This window comes from Apodemus sylvaticus, chromosome 5, assembly GCF_947179515.1.
Source record: "Apodemus sylvaticus chromosome 5, mApoSyl1.1, whole genome shotgun sequence".
Lineage (NCBI taxonomy): Eukaryota > Metazoa > Chordata > Mammalia > Rodentia > Muridae > Apodemus > Apodemus sylvaticus.
In genome coordinates this window covers 146,304,559-146,321,660 of record NC_067476.1, presented here as the reverse complement: position 1 = coordinate 146,321,660, position 17,102 = coordinate 146,304,559, and the positions used below count along the sequence as shown (strand labels likewise).

The following is a 17,102-nucleotide window of genomic DNA, read 5'->3' as shown; positions in this document are numbered from 1 at the left end:
AGATCTTTTATCCTTTGTACTATGTCTTTGCAGTATTTTACACTTACAAAATTCTGAATTTTCACATTGGTTACATTGTGAGTGTCTGGTAGGCACATGAACACCTGTGGCTAATGGCTGCTGTGTTGAAGCAGTCAGGTTCTGAAACTTGAGTGTACTCCACTCACAAGTCTCACTAGCCATGGTGGTTCCCTCTTCCTGTGTTCTTTAGTCGTAGGTAAGCAAAGGGGGAAGAGAACTCAGAATCAGTTCATCCCACAGTGTCTCAGCTGTTTCCCATACTGCCTGTGGCTCCATGCACAGCATCTAGGGTAGTGCTGCCCAGGACAAATATAGTGGAAACCATATGTGTAGTTTAAAATGTTCTAGCAGAAATAAAACATTATTTAATTTATTTAAAATATTATTTCAACTTGTATTCAATATTAAAATTGTTAATGAAAACATAGATTGATTGAATGAAATAGGGAGCTCAGAAATTAACTGGTAAACACACAGTTGATCTTTGATCAGTTCTTTTCAGTAGAAAAAGGACAGTCATTTTAACAAATGGTGCTGGGAAAACTAGATATTCCTGTGCAGATAGATAAAGCTAGACCTTTACAGCATACAGGGGAAAAAAAGGAATGCAGTATGGATCAAAGACCAAATTAAAAAATTAAAACTATAAAACACTTCAAAGACATCACAGTGGGCAAATCTGTATTGTATTAGATTAGGTAATGGTTTCTTATCTATGATACTGAAAAGATAGAAGATGATTAGACCAATTGAACTACATCAAAATCTTGAGTTTTACTTATCAAGGAACACATTCAAGAGTGAAGAGAGAGGGCATGGTATGAGGTGCTGTGCCCTGGATTGTGAGCCACAGCAAGCCCTTCCTTCACTGCCTTTGTCAGGAACTCACAGCAGTTAGACAAGTAGATAATCCCATGTTCTCAAGTTGTTCTGGTCAGAAGCTGTTTTTCTCAGAAATGATAAAACTGACTAACACAGCACATAAGGGACAGAACAGAGCAGAGTGCATGGAAGTGATGTGGAGATCTCTGCTTGGACATCTGGTACAGTGGTCTGAATGTTTGTGTCCCCGAAACCTAGGCATTGAAATTCTAACCCCCAGGGTAGGATGAGGAAGTGTAGTTTTTGGAAAGCCATCAGACCATGGAGAAAGAAGCCTAGTGAGCAATATTGGTGCATTTTAAAAAGAAGCCCCAAAGATGGATCAATTCGCATTCTTCTGCATGCTGACCTCCAGTTGAACCAGCACCATTTGTTGAAAAGGCTATCTTTTTTCCATTGGATGTTTTCATAAGCCAGACACTCTGAAGCTAATAGAAAAGAAACTGGGGAAGACCCTTGAGGACATTGGTACAGGGAGAAAATTTCTGAACAGAACACCAATAGCGTATGCTCTAAGATCAAGAATTGACAAATGGGACCTCATAAAATTACAAAGTTTCTGTAAGGCAAAGGACACCATCAAAAGGACAAATCGGCAACCAACAAATTGGGAAAAGATCTTCACCAATCCTACATCAGATAGAGGGCTAATATCCAATATATATAAAGAACTCAAGAAGTTAGACTCCAGAAAACCAAACAACCCTATTAAAAAATGGGGTACAGAGTTAAACAGGGAATTCTTACCTGAAGAACTTCGGATGGCGGAGAAGCATCTTAAAAAATGCTCAACTTCATTAGTCATTAGGGAAATGCAAATCAAAACAACCCTTTGATTTGCATACTTATACCTTACACCAGTCAGAATGGCTAAGATTAAAAATTCAGGAGACAGCAGGTGTTGGAGAGGGTGTGGAGAAAAAGGAACACTCCTCCACTGCTGGTGGGGTTGCAAATTGGTACAACCACTCTGGAAATCAGTCTGGCGGTTCCTCCGAAAACTGGGCACCTCACTTCCAGAAGATCCTGCTATACCACTCCTGGGCATATACCCAGAGGATTCCCCACCATGTAATAAGGATACATGCTCTACTATGTTCATAGCAGCCCTATTTATAATTGCCAGATGCTGGAAAGAACCCAGGTATCCCTCAACAGAAGAGTGGGTGCAAAAAATGTGGTATATCTACACAATGGAGTACTATTCAGCCATTAGAAACAATGAATTCATGAAATTCTTAGGCAAATGGATGAAGCTAGAGAACATCATACTAAGTGAGGTAACCCAGACTCAAAAGGTGAATCATGGTATGCACTCACTAATAAGTGGATATTAACCTAGAAAACTGGAATACCCAAAACATAACCCACACATCAAATGAGACACAAGAAGAAAGGAGGAGTGGCCCCTTGTTCTGGAAAGACTCAGTGAAACAGTATTCAGCAAAACCAGAACGGGGAAGTGGGAAGGGGTGGGTGGGAGGACAGGGGAAGAGAAAGGGGCTTATGGGACTTTCGGGGAGTGGGGGGCTAGAAAAGGGGAAATCATTTGAAATGTAAATAAAAAAATTATATCAAATTAAAAAAATTGCAGCGGTATGCCACAAAAAAAAAAAAAAAAAAAAAAAAAAAAAAAAAAAAAGCCCCAAGCATTCTTCTTTTGACTCTTCCACCATATGAGGCCACAATGAGATAATGACTGACTGAGAAAATCAGTGTCTCAGCAAACAGTGTCTACCAGCAAGGCAATCTTGAAAGTTCCAGAGATGGGAGAAATTAATTTCTTTTTATAATCCACCTGTTATATGGCATTTTGTTGCAGCAGCCCAAACAGACTACAGCAGAGAGTGGGAGGTAAAGATCCAAACTCTAGAACATGGAGCCTGGATGTGTTTCTTTTGTTTTATTTCTTAGGCAAAAGATACCAAGGTCAGAGAGGAACCTATCAATTGTGATTGGAAATGATGGAACTAGTGCTTTGGAAGTCACTTGGGTATAGAACACTCCAAGTCCCGATCTGGGTAAAATTGCACAAGTGTGGGTCTCAGCCTCCCTGGGTCCCAAGGGTCCTTTATGGCTTTTGAGATTCAGATAAGAGCTGCAGAAGAGCTGTTGGGAAGAGCTGCTTGACTGGCCACCCAGAAGCAAGTAGTGTGATCAAAATGGGAAGAGGGAGTGGTGCCTACAGTGAGCCAAAGGCTGAGCAAGGACTGTGGCTAGCTGGCTGGCTGGCTCTGTACGAGAGAGAAGGATGGGAGAGGGCCATTTCATGGAATGTTTTCTGGGTTTTCTGGGAGTTAAGTAGTATTTTAAGTAAAATCAGATGTCTTGTTTTTTTTTTTTTTTTTTTTTTTTTTGTTAAAGGTTTTCATAGAAACAATAAAAAATCAATACGTTCCAATAAAATGGTCTTTTTCTTAAAGGCAGATAAATTACTTTGCTAGTTTTGTAAGACAGACATACAATATCAAGTTTTTAAAGTGGTTTATTTATGTTTTGTGTGTTTGAGAATGTCTGCATGCTCACGACATACATACCTGATAATGAGGAATCCCATGGAACTAGAGTTACATTACAGGCAATGTAACATACCTGCCATGTGGGTGCTGGGAACCAAACCAAGGTCCCCTTTTAGAGTAGCCAGTGCTCTTATCCACTGAGCCCTCTCTTCATCCCCTCACATAAAAATTTAAAACATAGAATTCAGAAAAATTCTTTAAAACTATTGTTTTTCTGAAACAGGGTATCATTGTATAGCCCTGTCTAGCCTCAAAATTGTGATCCTCCTGCCTGTACCTTCCAAGTTGAAGGGTTACAAGTGAGGCCACTGTGCCCACTAGAAACTTGTGATTTGGGCACCTTCAAGCTCATAAAAAGGTTGAGAAAGTTAACTTGCCCAGAAACTTAACCCAAGAGTCTTACTGGGTGAGTATGTGTGTGAGTATTTATGTATCTGTCCCAAGAGTTGTGTTGAATGTCTGTATGTGTTTGTGTATGTGCCCATATGTGCACATGTAGGTGAGATGGGAAGAGGGAGAAATGTATGAGTCATTTGTGATTTGAAGGTGATTTAAATAAACAGTTGTTGAAGTTTTAGGTTTTGTACCTTTCTTAGTAAGGATTACTTTTGCTGTGATGAAACACCATGACCAAATGCAACTTGAAGAGGAAAGGGTTTCCTTAGCTCACACTTCTTCCACATTGTAGTCCACCACTGAAGGAAGTCTGGACAGGAACTCAAACAGGGCAGGAACCTGGAAACAGGACTTAATACAGAGACCATGGAGGGACTTGCTCAGACTGCTTTCTTATAGCACCCAGGACCACCAGGGACAGCACCACCCACAATAGACTGGGCCTTCCCACATCAATTGCTAATTAAGAAAATGCCTTACAGGCTTGCCTACAGCCTACTCTTAGAGAGGCACCTTCTCAGTTGAGGCTCCCTTCTGTCTGATGACTCCAGCTTATGTCAAATTCACATAAAACTAACCAACACAGTACCTATAGAGCCAATTTTTGTTTTATGGGTTTTGATTGTTTTTTATTGCTTTGTAGCCTACAGAGTGCTTAGGTGTCAAGGCCTCTTACTCCTCCCCTCAAACCATTTCAGTGCTCTAAAGTTCCTCAAAGACAGAGCCAAGCACATACAGAAACCCCAAAATGCCTTGTTTGACTCTGTGTGCCTTGGTCTGCTGCCTCCTACGAAATTAGGCTGAACATGACTATGATCTTAAAGAGTTCTGGGAAAATATTGACCTTTACTGATGAAGTAGAGTTGGGCCTGACAGTTTTTTTTTTTTTTTTTGAAAAGCATGTTCTTTTATTGAAAAAGGAAGTAAAAACATTTTATGATAAAATTGAAAATTTACATGGAAAATATTTCTGATAAAATAGAAAAGATATGTAGAAAAACACATTAAAATTGACAGTTTTCATAGAAAATCAAAGAGTAAAGTGGTAGACAAAAAATTGCTAAATTAATTAAAAAGGGAAGTAGAAACATTTTATAATAGAATTGAAGATTTAAATGGAAAATATTTCTGATAAAATTGTAGAAAAATGTAGAAAACATGTTAAAATTGAAGATTATCATGGAAAATTATACAGATAAAATGGTAGGCATAAAATAATTCTAAGTTGATTGAAAGTGGAATTATAAACATTTTCAGGTAAAATTGAAGAGTTACATGGAAAGTATTTCTGATAAAATTCAACAAATATATAGAAAAAGATGTTAAAATTGACTTTCATGGAAAATTATACAGATGTAATGGTAGACATAAAAAACCTTTCTAAATTAATTGAAGGTGGAATTAAAAACATTTTGTGATAAAATCAGAAATTTACATGGAAAACATTTCTGATAAAGTAGAAGAAATATATAGAAAAACATGTTAAAATTGAAGATTATCATGAAAAATAATGCAGATAAAATGGTAGACATAAAAAATTACTAAATTAATTGAAAGAGGAATTATGAACATTTTCTGATAAAATTGAAGATTTACATGAAAAATATTTCTGTTAGTTTATGTCTTTTCATTGGGGGAATTGAGTCCATTGATGTTAAGAACTATTAAAGAATAGTGCTTGTTGCTTCCTGTTATTTTTGATGTTATTTTTATGTTTGTGTGGTTATCTTCTTTTGGGTTTGTTAGAAGAAGATTACTTTCTTGGTTTTTCTAGGGTGCAGTTTCCCTCCTTGTGTTGGCATTTTCCATCTATTATCCTTTGTAGGGCTGGATTTGTGGGAAGATATTGTGTAAATTTGGTTTTACCATGGAATATCTTGGTTTCTCCATCTATGGTGATTGAGAGTTTTTCTGGGTATAGTAGTCTAGGCTGGCATTTGTGTTCTTTTAGGTTCTGTATGACATCTGCCCAGGATCTTCTAGCCTTCATAGTTTCCAGTGAGAAGACTGGTGTAATTCTGATAGGTCTGGCTTTATACATTACTTGACCTTTTCCCTTACTGCTTTTAATATTCTTTCTTTGTTTAGTGCACTTGGTGTTTTGATTATTATGTGCCAGGAGAACTTTCTGCTCTGGTCCAGTCTATTTGGAGTTCTGTAGGCTTCTTGTATGTTCATGGTGTCTCTTTAGGTTAGGGAAATTTTCTTCTATAATTTTGTTGAAGATATTTACTGGCCCTTTAAGTTGGAAATCTTCACTCTCGTCTATACCTTTAATCCTTAGATTTGGTCTTCTCATTATGTCCTTGATTTCCTGAATGTTTTGGGTTACAGGCTTTATGCCTTTTACATTTTGTTTGACTGTTGAGTCAATATTTTCTGTGGTATCTTCAGCATCTGAGATTCTCTCCTCTATCTCTTGTATTCTGTTGTTGATGCTTGCATCTATGACTCCTGAATTCTTTCTAAGGTTTTCTATCTCCAGAGATGTCTCACTTTGTGATTTCTTTATTGTTTCTACTTCCACTTTTTGGTCCTGGATGGTTTTATTCAGTTCCTTTACTTGATTGTATTTTCCTGTAATTCTTCAAGGGATTTTTATTTCCTCTTTAAGGGCTTCTGCCTGTTGACCCATGTTCTCCTGTATTTCTTTAAGGGAGTTATTTAAGTCCTTTTTGAAGCCTTTTACCAGCATCATGAGATATGATTTTAAATCCAACTCTTGCTTTTTCGGTGTGTTGTGGTATCTGGGACTTGCTGTGGTGGGAGAACTGGGTTCTGATGTTGCCAAGTAGCCTTTGTTTCTGTTGGTAAGGTTCCTTTTTTTTATTATTCGATATATTTTTATTTACATTTCAAATGATTTCCCCTTTTCTAGCCCCCCACTCCCCGAAAGTCCCGCAAGCCCCCTTCTCTCCCCCTGTCCTCCCACCCACCCCTTCCTACTTCCCCATTCTGGTTTTGCCGAATACTGCTTCACTGAGTCTTTCCAGAACAAGGGGCCACTCTTCCTTTCTTCTTGTACCTCATTTGATGTGTGGATTATGTTTTGGGTATTCCAGTTTTCTAGGTTAATATCCACTTATTAGTGAGTAGTTGGTAAGGTTCTTATACTTGCCTTTTGCCATCTGGTTATCTATTGTGCTGGTTGGTCTGGCTGTCTCTGGCTGGAGCTTGTCCCTCCTGTGGACCTGTAAGCCTGTGTCTGTACTCCTGGGACACCAACTCTCTTCTGGCAGGGTCTGTGCACAGAAGGCTGTGGTGCTGCCTGACTCCCTGGTGCAAATGGCAGCCTGAAGACCTCTGTCCCAGCTGCTCCACTGATGGTAAGCCCTGTGTGCTCCTAGCTGTTCCCCTCCAGAGAGAAGGTGAAGATCTCACCTCCATGCTTAGAAGTGAAAGCACTGCAGGGAGATCACTTTCTGCACAGAAAGCTGTGGAGCTGCCTGCCTCCCCAGTGCAAATGGCAGTGGGAAGTGGGCCTGACTGTTTGATATAAGATCAGAAGTAGATTTTGTAGATGTACCCTGACTCCTAAGCTGAACAACCCATTGAGTGGCATTTAATATTGCCTATCAAGGAAAAAAATGGTAACTTCATTAACAGCAAAATATACCTCCAGAAGTGAGGGTGTATTTTAGTGTTCAGCCTTTAATTCCAGGGAAATGAAGCCTGTACTCCTGCAACTTTTCCCTTTTCCTTCTGGATGAAGGAACTAGAGCTTTTCAACAGAGGAGGCAAGAAGGGCTCAGTAGCTTTCTTCCCTCTTTGACAAGTAGAATAAATTTAAAAATTAACTTGTTGAGTTTGTTGTGCTTTATAAAAAGAAAAAGAAGTCAGGGATATATTCAGTGGAGGTACAGGATGGTGTGGGGGAAGGGGTGCCTCTGTGGGCCCATGCTGAGGCATCCCTTCCCCCTGAGGTACCAGCCTCAAGGCAAAGGTATAGTATAGAATAGAGTTTATTTAGGGCATGGGGAGGGGAGTTGAGGGGGGAGTAGAGACAGAGAAAGGCAGAATGAAAAAGAGTAGAGGAGTAGAGTAGAGGCTGGCCATGAGCATGTGGAAAGAGGGGGAAGGGGAACTGGGAGAGAAGGGACAGAGAATAAGGGAGTAAGAACAAGAGAGTGAGGAAGGGGCAAGCAGCCCCTTTTATAATGAGTTAGGCATACCTGGCTGTTGCCAAGTAACTGTGCGGTGGAGCCTAGAAGAAATGCCAACAGAGTTCACTTAAAAAGAAGAGAACCCAGATGTCATTAGAAAGGACTAAGAAGCAAGCTTTAGAGGAAGCTAGTTTAATGACAAGAACTAAAAGATAAGGCCAGCTGATGACACCTGCAGCTGCTGCCCCACCAGCATCACAGGATTGGGGAGGGAAGACTAAGGAAAAGCAGATGTTTATTCACTTATGAATTCCTGTATTTGCAGCATTATTCACAAGAGTTAAGAGGTGGACACAACTTAATGTCCATTGACAGACAAAGGGATTAAAAAAAGAATGTGATGGATATGGAGAGTGAAATATTAGTTTTCAAAAGGAAGGCCATTGTGATACAGTACTACAACACAAAAGGACTGTGAAATAGCTGAGAGAAAAGAACCTGACATAAGAAAACCAATAGTTTTTGTACCTGAGTAAACCCTGGTTATAAGTAGTGTTGGCAAGATGATGAAGGTACAGACTGCGTGTAATTCTCATATGTTCAGACTACATCCTGAAATAGGACTTCAGCTCATATGAGCTTTAGTATAAGCCAATATAGATAGCACTATGGTATTAGAATTCTTAACTCCATGCCTAGATCCCAGTTATCCATATGTTTAATAACTAAAACCTATTATTATGTGCCAAGCATTGTGTGACATGGTAGAATTTGAAGAGGGAAAGGACAGAAAGTTTGGAAGTGTTAACAATGTCTGCCCGAATGATCAGAGGGCCTGTGGTAGGATAATCCCTGTCTGCCTAGCCCAGCAGTGCTTCCTTAGCTTGCTGGGTCACTTCATGTTAAGTTTCTCCTCTGAGAAAGAAAAATGAGACAGGACTTCGACATAGATGTGGGGGTAGTCATAGGAGGTGCACAGTGGTAGACACAGTTCCCACTGACTTCTCTTCTGGGTGAGCTGCAAATTGATGACTTCTTTCTTTTCTAATTGCCACATTTTGGAAAGACATGCACAAATTTTTATGTGTGCAAAAGACTGAGGATATGGTTTGGTGATAGGATATGCTCAAAGAACTGGTCCCCAGAGAGACTTCAGAATGAATTGAAGGTGCTTACACTGCACAGGAAGTTACTAAATAAAGATGAGGACCTTCAACCATGAGACAAGTCAAATACAGAAAGAATTTGTTGGTTGTGTAGTAAACAGTTAAATTATTCTGTGCCTACAAGGGCGGTTCAACTAAGTAAGCAAATATCACAGTTGTGATAAGCTCTGAGCCTTGGTGACACTCATAAGAGCCTGCAAAGCAGGCCATGTGAAAGTGTTTCTGGGAAGGCATCTGGGCTGCACAACTCCCCCCCACCCTCCACTACATTGTGTGCTTCTGAGTCCCCTTAGAGCTATGGCTTTAACTTGGAGGCAGACACAGGTTGTGTTTGGGTATTGCATCCTGTGGGGGCAGTGCCCATGCATAGTACTGTAGCAGCTACCCTCAAAAGTTTGTCAGCGTTGAGATATTTGGGGTATATAGGAATGTGATTTACCATCCCTGTTACCTATCTGACTGGTCTCACACTCAACCCTACTAGCCTATTACTTTCTTACTTGTTATCTGTAACAACTAAAAGTTATGGGAAATGTGTCATTTTGGCATTTGGTTAAATTTAACTTTTTGTTTTGAATGCATAGAATACTCATATTTTGAAATTAGGGGGTCCATGGAGGCAAATGGTTAGCTAATGGCAATATAAACGTAGTGCCTTTGTATTTTTCACCCGTGCATATTATTCCACTATCTAGATATGCTATAGTTGATTTGACTGTCTCTTTTTGGTGATCGATTAGGTTGTTTCTCATCTGTTGTTGTCCCAGTGCTGATCATGTATTACATACTTTATATATGTGTGGGTTTATCAATAGGGTGAGTTCATATCTATATCAGAGTGGCTGAGTTGAATAAAGGAGAACATTTCCATTTTTAGTGAGAGAGTATATCTATTTTTGAAGACTCACCCACTGAATACAACCTCAGATGTCTGGTTTTCCCCAAGCAGACAAAAGAAAAGCAGAAAAAAAGAAAAAAAAAAAAGAAAAGCAGACAAAAGAAAAGCACTGTATTCCTCACAGTGATGGAATGAAGTACTGTGTGTCTGATCTTGTGGTCTTTGTAGTAAGGTCAGTGAAAAGAGTTGTCAATGAAACTAAGTCTGGAGGAGGAGGAGGAGGAGGAGGAAGAGGAAGAGGGCTGCTGGATTTTCAGGGTGAGCCAGGGAGGGATTTTATTTTCTAAATGAGTGTTCTTCAGAGATTCTTGTAAGCATGCCAGCCTGCAAGCTATTTAGCTTGAAAACCATGTGGCCTAGACTGGAAATTTTCAATTAAAACAAAACAAATGTAATTTCAGAAGTAAAACCACATCCAGAACAAACCATTTATAATGCTTTAAAATTTTTTAGTTTAAATTAAATAAAGTAATTTACTTTTGTATTTGAAACAAAATTTAGGATTCAAGTCTGTTTCCCAGTAACACATTTACTTTGAAAGCAGCTTTCTCACACCTCCGTGGAACAAGTGCTGGCCACTCGCCTTTTCTGCTACCCTAGCCTTGCTCCCAGCCCTATCCCAACCCCTTAAGTCTCACCCCACTTCCTGTATTTTTCCTGTGGGTTTGAGTGGGTTTTGGCAAAGACTAGAGTCTTTTTCACTGGAGACATTGGCATTTCACAGCCTCTCTGCTCATTAGCAGTCTGATCCATTTGCTCCCTGAAACACTTGGGAGAAAACCAGCTCAATCTAGTTTCCCCTAGAACAGTTGTCCACTATCAGCAGCTCAGAACTCCTTTTGCTTTCTGCATGGTGCTTACTAGCTTCAAATATGTTTTGGTTAATAGTAATGCCATCATCTTACCAAATTGAAGTTGTCTCCATTCACATGGACACAGTACACATACCCTGTACTTTCAATTCTTTTCAGAACCCAGCTACCCCCTCATTACCTTAGTTTCTCTCAGTCTGTTGCCAGCCACTGTTGTCTCCTGCCTGGACTTCTTTCATATTCTCATGGATGTCCCCCCCCCCCCACAGCCTCTGGCTCTTCCTAGTTTGTTGTCAGTAAAGCCCATGGAGCCATGCTGAACTAAATAAACACAAGGCAGATCTTTTCAGCCCTGTGTTTAAAGTCCACCTTTGGATTGCCTGTCTCAGAGAAATTTTAACATCATTGTGTGTCTGCACTGTCCCACCCCCACAGCTCTTTAACCTGGTCTCTTTCTGCCCTCTACCTCTGCCACTGTTTCAACACCTAGTGTTGGCTGCTATTTCTGCCTGGAAAATGCTTCCCCACATGCACATGACAGCTCACTCCTTCATGTCCCAGCTGATGCACCAGTGCTGGGGATTGAAAACAGGGCCTTGTACATGTAAGACAAGGGCTTTTCCATTGAGCTATATGCTTAACTCCCAGCTCTTCTTTTAGGACTAAGTGAGTAGTCACTCTCTGAGACAGTGTCAATGAACAGGCCCAAGAATAAATACTGAAACAAAGCAGATCCTTTCCTGAAAGTGCCCCCTGGAGGTAACACATTTTCCCACATTTCATTGGTTACACCTAACCTTGGTTAGATAGGGAATTCCAATGTGTCTAGGAAAGCAAGCTTCAGAGTATTAATGGTCCTAATAACCACAGAAGACCAGTGACTTCTTGAGTTCAGAGATGGCATCAGCTTAACAAATCTAACCTACATAAAAGTATTTGCATGTGTGCTCACTATACAATACTATTTAAAACCCTTTCCATTGGTGCTAAGTGTTGAGCTCCTTGTCTCTGGAGATGCTCAGACAATGACTGTTTTGATGAGCAAGCAGTGGTGCATTGAAGGACTCTCATGCAGAGGAGGCTGGCTAAACTGAGTCTTTCAAGTACCTCTTATTCTGGGACCCCTGTGTTCATAACATGTTCGCTCTTCTGAGCTTGAAGAATAATGTAGCATTCACTTTATTTTTATTTTTCATCTGTGACTTCAGACAGGATCCAAAGAGGAGGTGTAGTTTTCCTCTCTGGGTTTTATGGAGGGAGAGTTCCTATACCCTTCTGTGTTAGCCTCTTAAAGTAGCATTCACTTTAGAAGTGATAACGTCTGAGTGGAGAAGGCTATTTCTGTTGGTGAGTTGACAGAAACAAGAACTGTTTGAGGGGTGAAAGCAGAGAGCTTTAAGCCCTGAGTCCTCAGTTGAATTATGAATTTTAAATGCAGAAAGTATTGAAACATGTAAGCACTCAGTGGGTTAAACTAGGGGCTCTGCCATTCTTTACCACTAGCAGATATAGAGTTAGACAGATTTGAACTTTATAAACTCTTTATATTCAACAGAACTCTGACTACTCTAACCAGAAGATCTGCTGTATTACCATAGTTCTGCCCACACACACTCCTGATGAAAGATGATTTTCTATGTGTGCTGTTAGGGATAGAGTGCTGCTGATTCATTCCATCCCACAGTGACAGTTTTCTATTTGATGTAACAGTAAAAATACAGCTGATCATCTTTTTTATTATTTAATATTATTATTGTTGCATTTTTTCTGTGCATGGACACACATGCCACAATGTACAAATGGAGGTCAGAAGACATTTTGTGGGAGTTGTTTTCTTCTTCTACTATGTGAGTACCAGATATAGAACATGTCAGGCTTGGCAGCAAGCTCCCTTACCTAGTAAGCCATCTTGTTGGACCACAGCCCCTATTCTGACAGTAGGAAAAAAGTAAGAATCATTCTGACATTGAAATTCCCTTAGTACTGGCAGGTTTTATGACAGATTGGCACAGCTAGAGTCATCAGACAGAAGGGAGCCTCAACTGAGAAGGTGCCTCTCTAAGAGTAGGCTGTAGGCAAGCCTGTAAGGCATTTTCTTAATTAGCAATTGATGTGGGAAGGCCCAGCCTATTGTGGGTGGTGCTGTCCCTGGTGGTCCTGGGTGCTATAAGAAAGCAGTCTGAGCAAGTCCCTCCATGGTCTCTGTATTAAGTCCTGTTTCCAGGTTCCTGCCCTGTTTGAGTTCCTGTCCAGACTTCCTTCAGTGGTGGACTACAATGTGGAAGAAGTGTGAGCTAAGGAAACCCTTTCCTCTCCAAGTTGCATTTGGTCATGGTGTTTCATCACAGCAAAAGCAGTCCTTACTAAGATACCCTTTAATGCTTTAAAAAAAAAAAAAAGAAAGAAAAATAGAGTCAGGCAGTGGTGGCACATGCCTTTAATCCCAGCACACAGGAGGCAGAGGTAGGCAGATCTCTGTGAGTTTGAGGCCACTGTCTAAAGAGTGAGTTCCAGGACTGCTAGGGCTGTTACACAGAGAAACCCTGTCTCAAAATAAAAGAAAGGAGGAGAAAAAAATCAGACATAAAGTAGAATAAAGAAACAGATGAGAAGAATGACCACTGCCCACCAAACCCACTGGAATCATTGTAAACTCTTTGAACCATGTATAAGGAAATGTGACAGTAAAAGGACTGTTTGCTCTAGTAGATTGGGTAAATGTACCCTGAAGGGAAAATGGACTTAATCAGAATGAGGATCTGCTGTGATGGGCATATCCTGTCCTCCTCCTTGCTTAGTAGCTTCTCTGTGTTAAAAGAGGGTGGGAGCATTAATAATCCTCTAGGGGCACTGACGATGGCACTGGGAAAGATAGGATGGCATGTCTTTTGAGTGGTAGAATTGACATTAACTTAGTTTTCTTGGTGATGTGGAACATTCTTAGAAAGATAGTCGTTTAAGGTGGGCTTGAGCAGTAGGAAGGTGGGTGGCAGGTTGTCATGGTCAAAGTTAGTAATTTCCAAGAAAGGAAAGAAAAACATTTAAAACAAAACACTTTTTAGAAGTTGCTATAAAGGCTTTATCATACATCCGTTTATGCCAGATTTTGTTTTTATTTGTAAAAATATGAGATATATGCAGTAGAATGGTCAGGGTTTTTTTTTCTATTTTTACCCAGTCCCCATTTTTTCTTGTGATTCTTTCACCCTCCAGTAAATTAGTACATCATGAGTTGTTTTGCTTATAAATATTTCTGTGCATCACACTAAACAATTTGGGGCTTTTGTTTTGACATAACTGAAATGCTAGTGTTAAATACAAAGACAGTAAGTAATTCTTCAATACTATATAATGCCCATTTATGGTAGGTGGGCTAAAAAAAAAAATACCACCATTGCTCCTAGTATGGAAGATTTCTGGTCCAAGAGGGGAAATTTGTTTTCCATCCCTTTTAATTGGGATTGGCCTTACAACTTATTTTTGACCAGTGGAGTATGTCAAAAGTAATATTGGCAGTTCCAGATCTAGCTCTCAAGGAAGCTGGCAACTTCCTGTCTTGGAAGTCATCCACCATACAAGTAGTCTGACTACTCTTTACTGTGGCCATACTGTGAGAAGGCCTAAGCTGCCATGTGAGGGAGAAGACCGAGTCCTGTCCCAAGCATCCCAGGCAGGGTGTGACAGATGCAGGAGAGAAGCCATAGCCTGCTCTCTAGTTTCCCTGCCCTGGGCAAAGAATCTCCTAGCTAAGGCTATTCAGAATCATGAGACAGACATTCTTTTCTTTAAGCCACTGGGTTTGGTGTTTTTCTTTTTCAGTGTGATAATAAGCTAAACTGCCAACAAGTTTGTTTCCCTGATAGTTTAAAAAAACTGTCTTTTTGTTCTTAGTTTGTTAGAATCAGGATCCAAATAAGATGCAGCTCATTTACAAATGAATTTTTATTTATTTTGATCATAGCACTTACCCTAAAAGCCTGATTTCTGTCCCCTTATTACTGTTCTCTTGATTGCCAGTAAAACAAACCCCAAAACATTTGAATTGGGCTGGAAATATGGCTCAGAGGTTGAATACTGGCTGTTATTGCACAGGAGCCAGGTTTGAGTCCTAGCATCCACATGGTGGCTTATATCATGCTTAAATTCTGCACATATATATATAAACAGACAAAACAGTCATTCATGAAAAGTAAATAAATCTTAAAAAATAATTGAAGTGTGTGTGTGCATGCACCATGGCTTGCATGTGGAGGTCAGAAGACAAGACCGTCTTTCTACCGTGTAAGTCCTGAGGATCGCACTGAAGTCATCAGGCTCAATTACAGATGCTTTTACCTGCTGAGCCATCTCACTGGCCATATGAACACATTTTAAAGCACTATTTCTTTTAAAAATACTTTTTATTCTTTCAAATTTTCATACAATGTATTTTAATCATACTCTTTCCCTCCCCCAGGTCTCCCATAACCTCTCCACCTCCCTACCCACCCAGTTTCCTGTTCTTTGTCACTCTCTCTTGCTTTAAAAATATCAAAACAAAATGTCCAAACGACAAAAAATACAAAACAAACACAATAGCACACAAAAACAAATCATGGAGTCTGTGTTGTGTTGACCAACTACTCCTGAGCATAGGGCCCGCTCAGTAGTGTGATTACTGCATCCAGTGTCACTCCATTAGAGAGAGCTAAGTTTTCCTTCTAGCATGTATCAATCCTTGGTTAAGGTTGGGAATCTGTGCTCACTTTCACTTCTCTGAGCTGAGATTTTTGTCTGGCTAAAGCTTGTTTATTCAGGTGTTATAAAACATAATTCATTCCTTTCTCTCCCCCTGCCCCATCTCTTTTCTGAAACTCCCTATGCAGAGACCAGGCTAACCTGTAATTCACTGGGATTAAAGGTGTGTGTTTCTACACACAGCCAGCAGTATCATTTTGATGACCTAATTATTGCTTGGTTGAGAAGAAAGGATTATAGCATAAGCAAACCATCTTCTCTAAAGAAAGAGAAGTACAGGAAGCAGGGCTCTAGAGCAAGCCCTCTGGTGTTTACAACTGTCACAAATGCCTTTGCATGCAGGTACAGTCAAGAAACATGACAGCCCAGAAGACAATGAAGGATCTTGATTTAAGAAGTAGGATTTTTTTTTTTACATTTACTTACAGTTGGACTTCTTTTTCTAATTAAATGGTGCTGCTGTCAGTGCACAGTGACTCTTCTTGTGTGTACTTTATCTTATGTTTCACAAGTTTCTTGATTTGGATGCTTGAATTTGTTGAGTGTTTATAGCAGTTGTTTACAATGCTAGCCTCTGACCAATGGCCACCAATTGGGATCCTTCAATTATGCCCAACAGTGATTCTCAAAAGTGCTCATTTATTCTGTAACTTAGGGCCTGGAGAAGATGGTTCAGTGTGTAAGAGTGTTGGCTGTTCTTTCCAAGGACCCAATGTTGGTTCCCAGCATTCATATCAAATGGTTCATCACCTCCTATAACTCCAGTTCCAGGGTATCCAGTGTCCTCTTCTGGTCTCTTTGGGTACCCACACATATATGCATACACACAGACATATAAAGACAGAGAAACACACACAGACATATAAAGTTAAACAATAAAAGAACAAAAATCCATGTGCATAAAATGTAACTGATAGCCTGTTTCTGTCACAAATGTCTGGAAGAAACAAAGGAAACATTACTTTGCTCCATGTGTTTAGAGGTGTCAGTCCACTTGAGGGAGTTGTGGAGGAGCACAGCAGCTCACACTCTGTGGCCAGGCATCAGAAGAGGCCTGTCTGCTGCTGGATGTTTTCTCTCTTTGCCTGTGGGATAGCATTTCCCTGCTTAGTTAATGTTTTATGGGAATACCAGCAGACTCTCAGGGATTTGCTTCTTTTATTAATCTCTCAGGTACTTCTTCAGTCCCTTGAAAGTAGCCATCAAGACTGGCTGACCATCATAGTCATATAATGATCCCTTCATCATCTATCATAACATGTCTCTTTGATCATTAAGTTTTAAAGTTTGGTTTCTTGTTCTGTTTCAAAAATATAAAGCTGGGATTTTTTTTTTTATTTGTTTGGTTGTTTTTTTTTTAACCTTTCCTCTTAAAAGGACAATTAAAATTCAGTTTGTCAAATTCCATGAAAAAATTATTAGGGGATTTCTCTCCAACACTTTAAAAAATAAAGTTTCAAACAGAGGAAAATTAGCCGGGCGGTGGTGGCGCACGCCTGTAATCCCAGCACTCTGGGAGGCAGAGGCAGGCGGATTTCTGAGTTCGAGGCCAGCCTGGTCTACAGAGT

At 40.0% G+C, this 17,102-nt stretch overlaps 1 protein-coding gene and 1 non-coding gene across 4 annotated transcripts in view; one reads left to right on the top strand and one right to left on the bottom strand.

The window, feature by feature from the left end:
* The window catches only part of Zhx3 (zinc fingers and homeoboxes 3), a 114,750-nt gene that overhangs the window by 74,170 nt on the left and 23,478 nt on the right, over positions 1–17,102 (top strand). The gene's annotated exons all lie outside the window — the stretch shown is intronic.
* Positions 11,992–12,115, bottom strand: LOC127686589 (small nucleolar RNA SNORA26). The gene has a single exon (XR_007978189.1). It is a non-coding gene; the product is annotated as a small nucleolar RNA SNORA26 (small nucleolar RNA).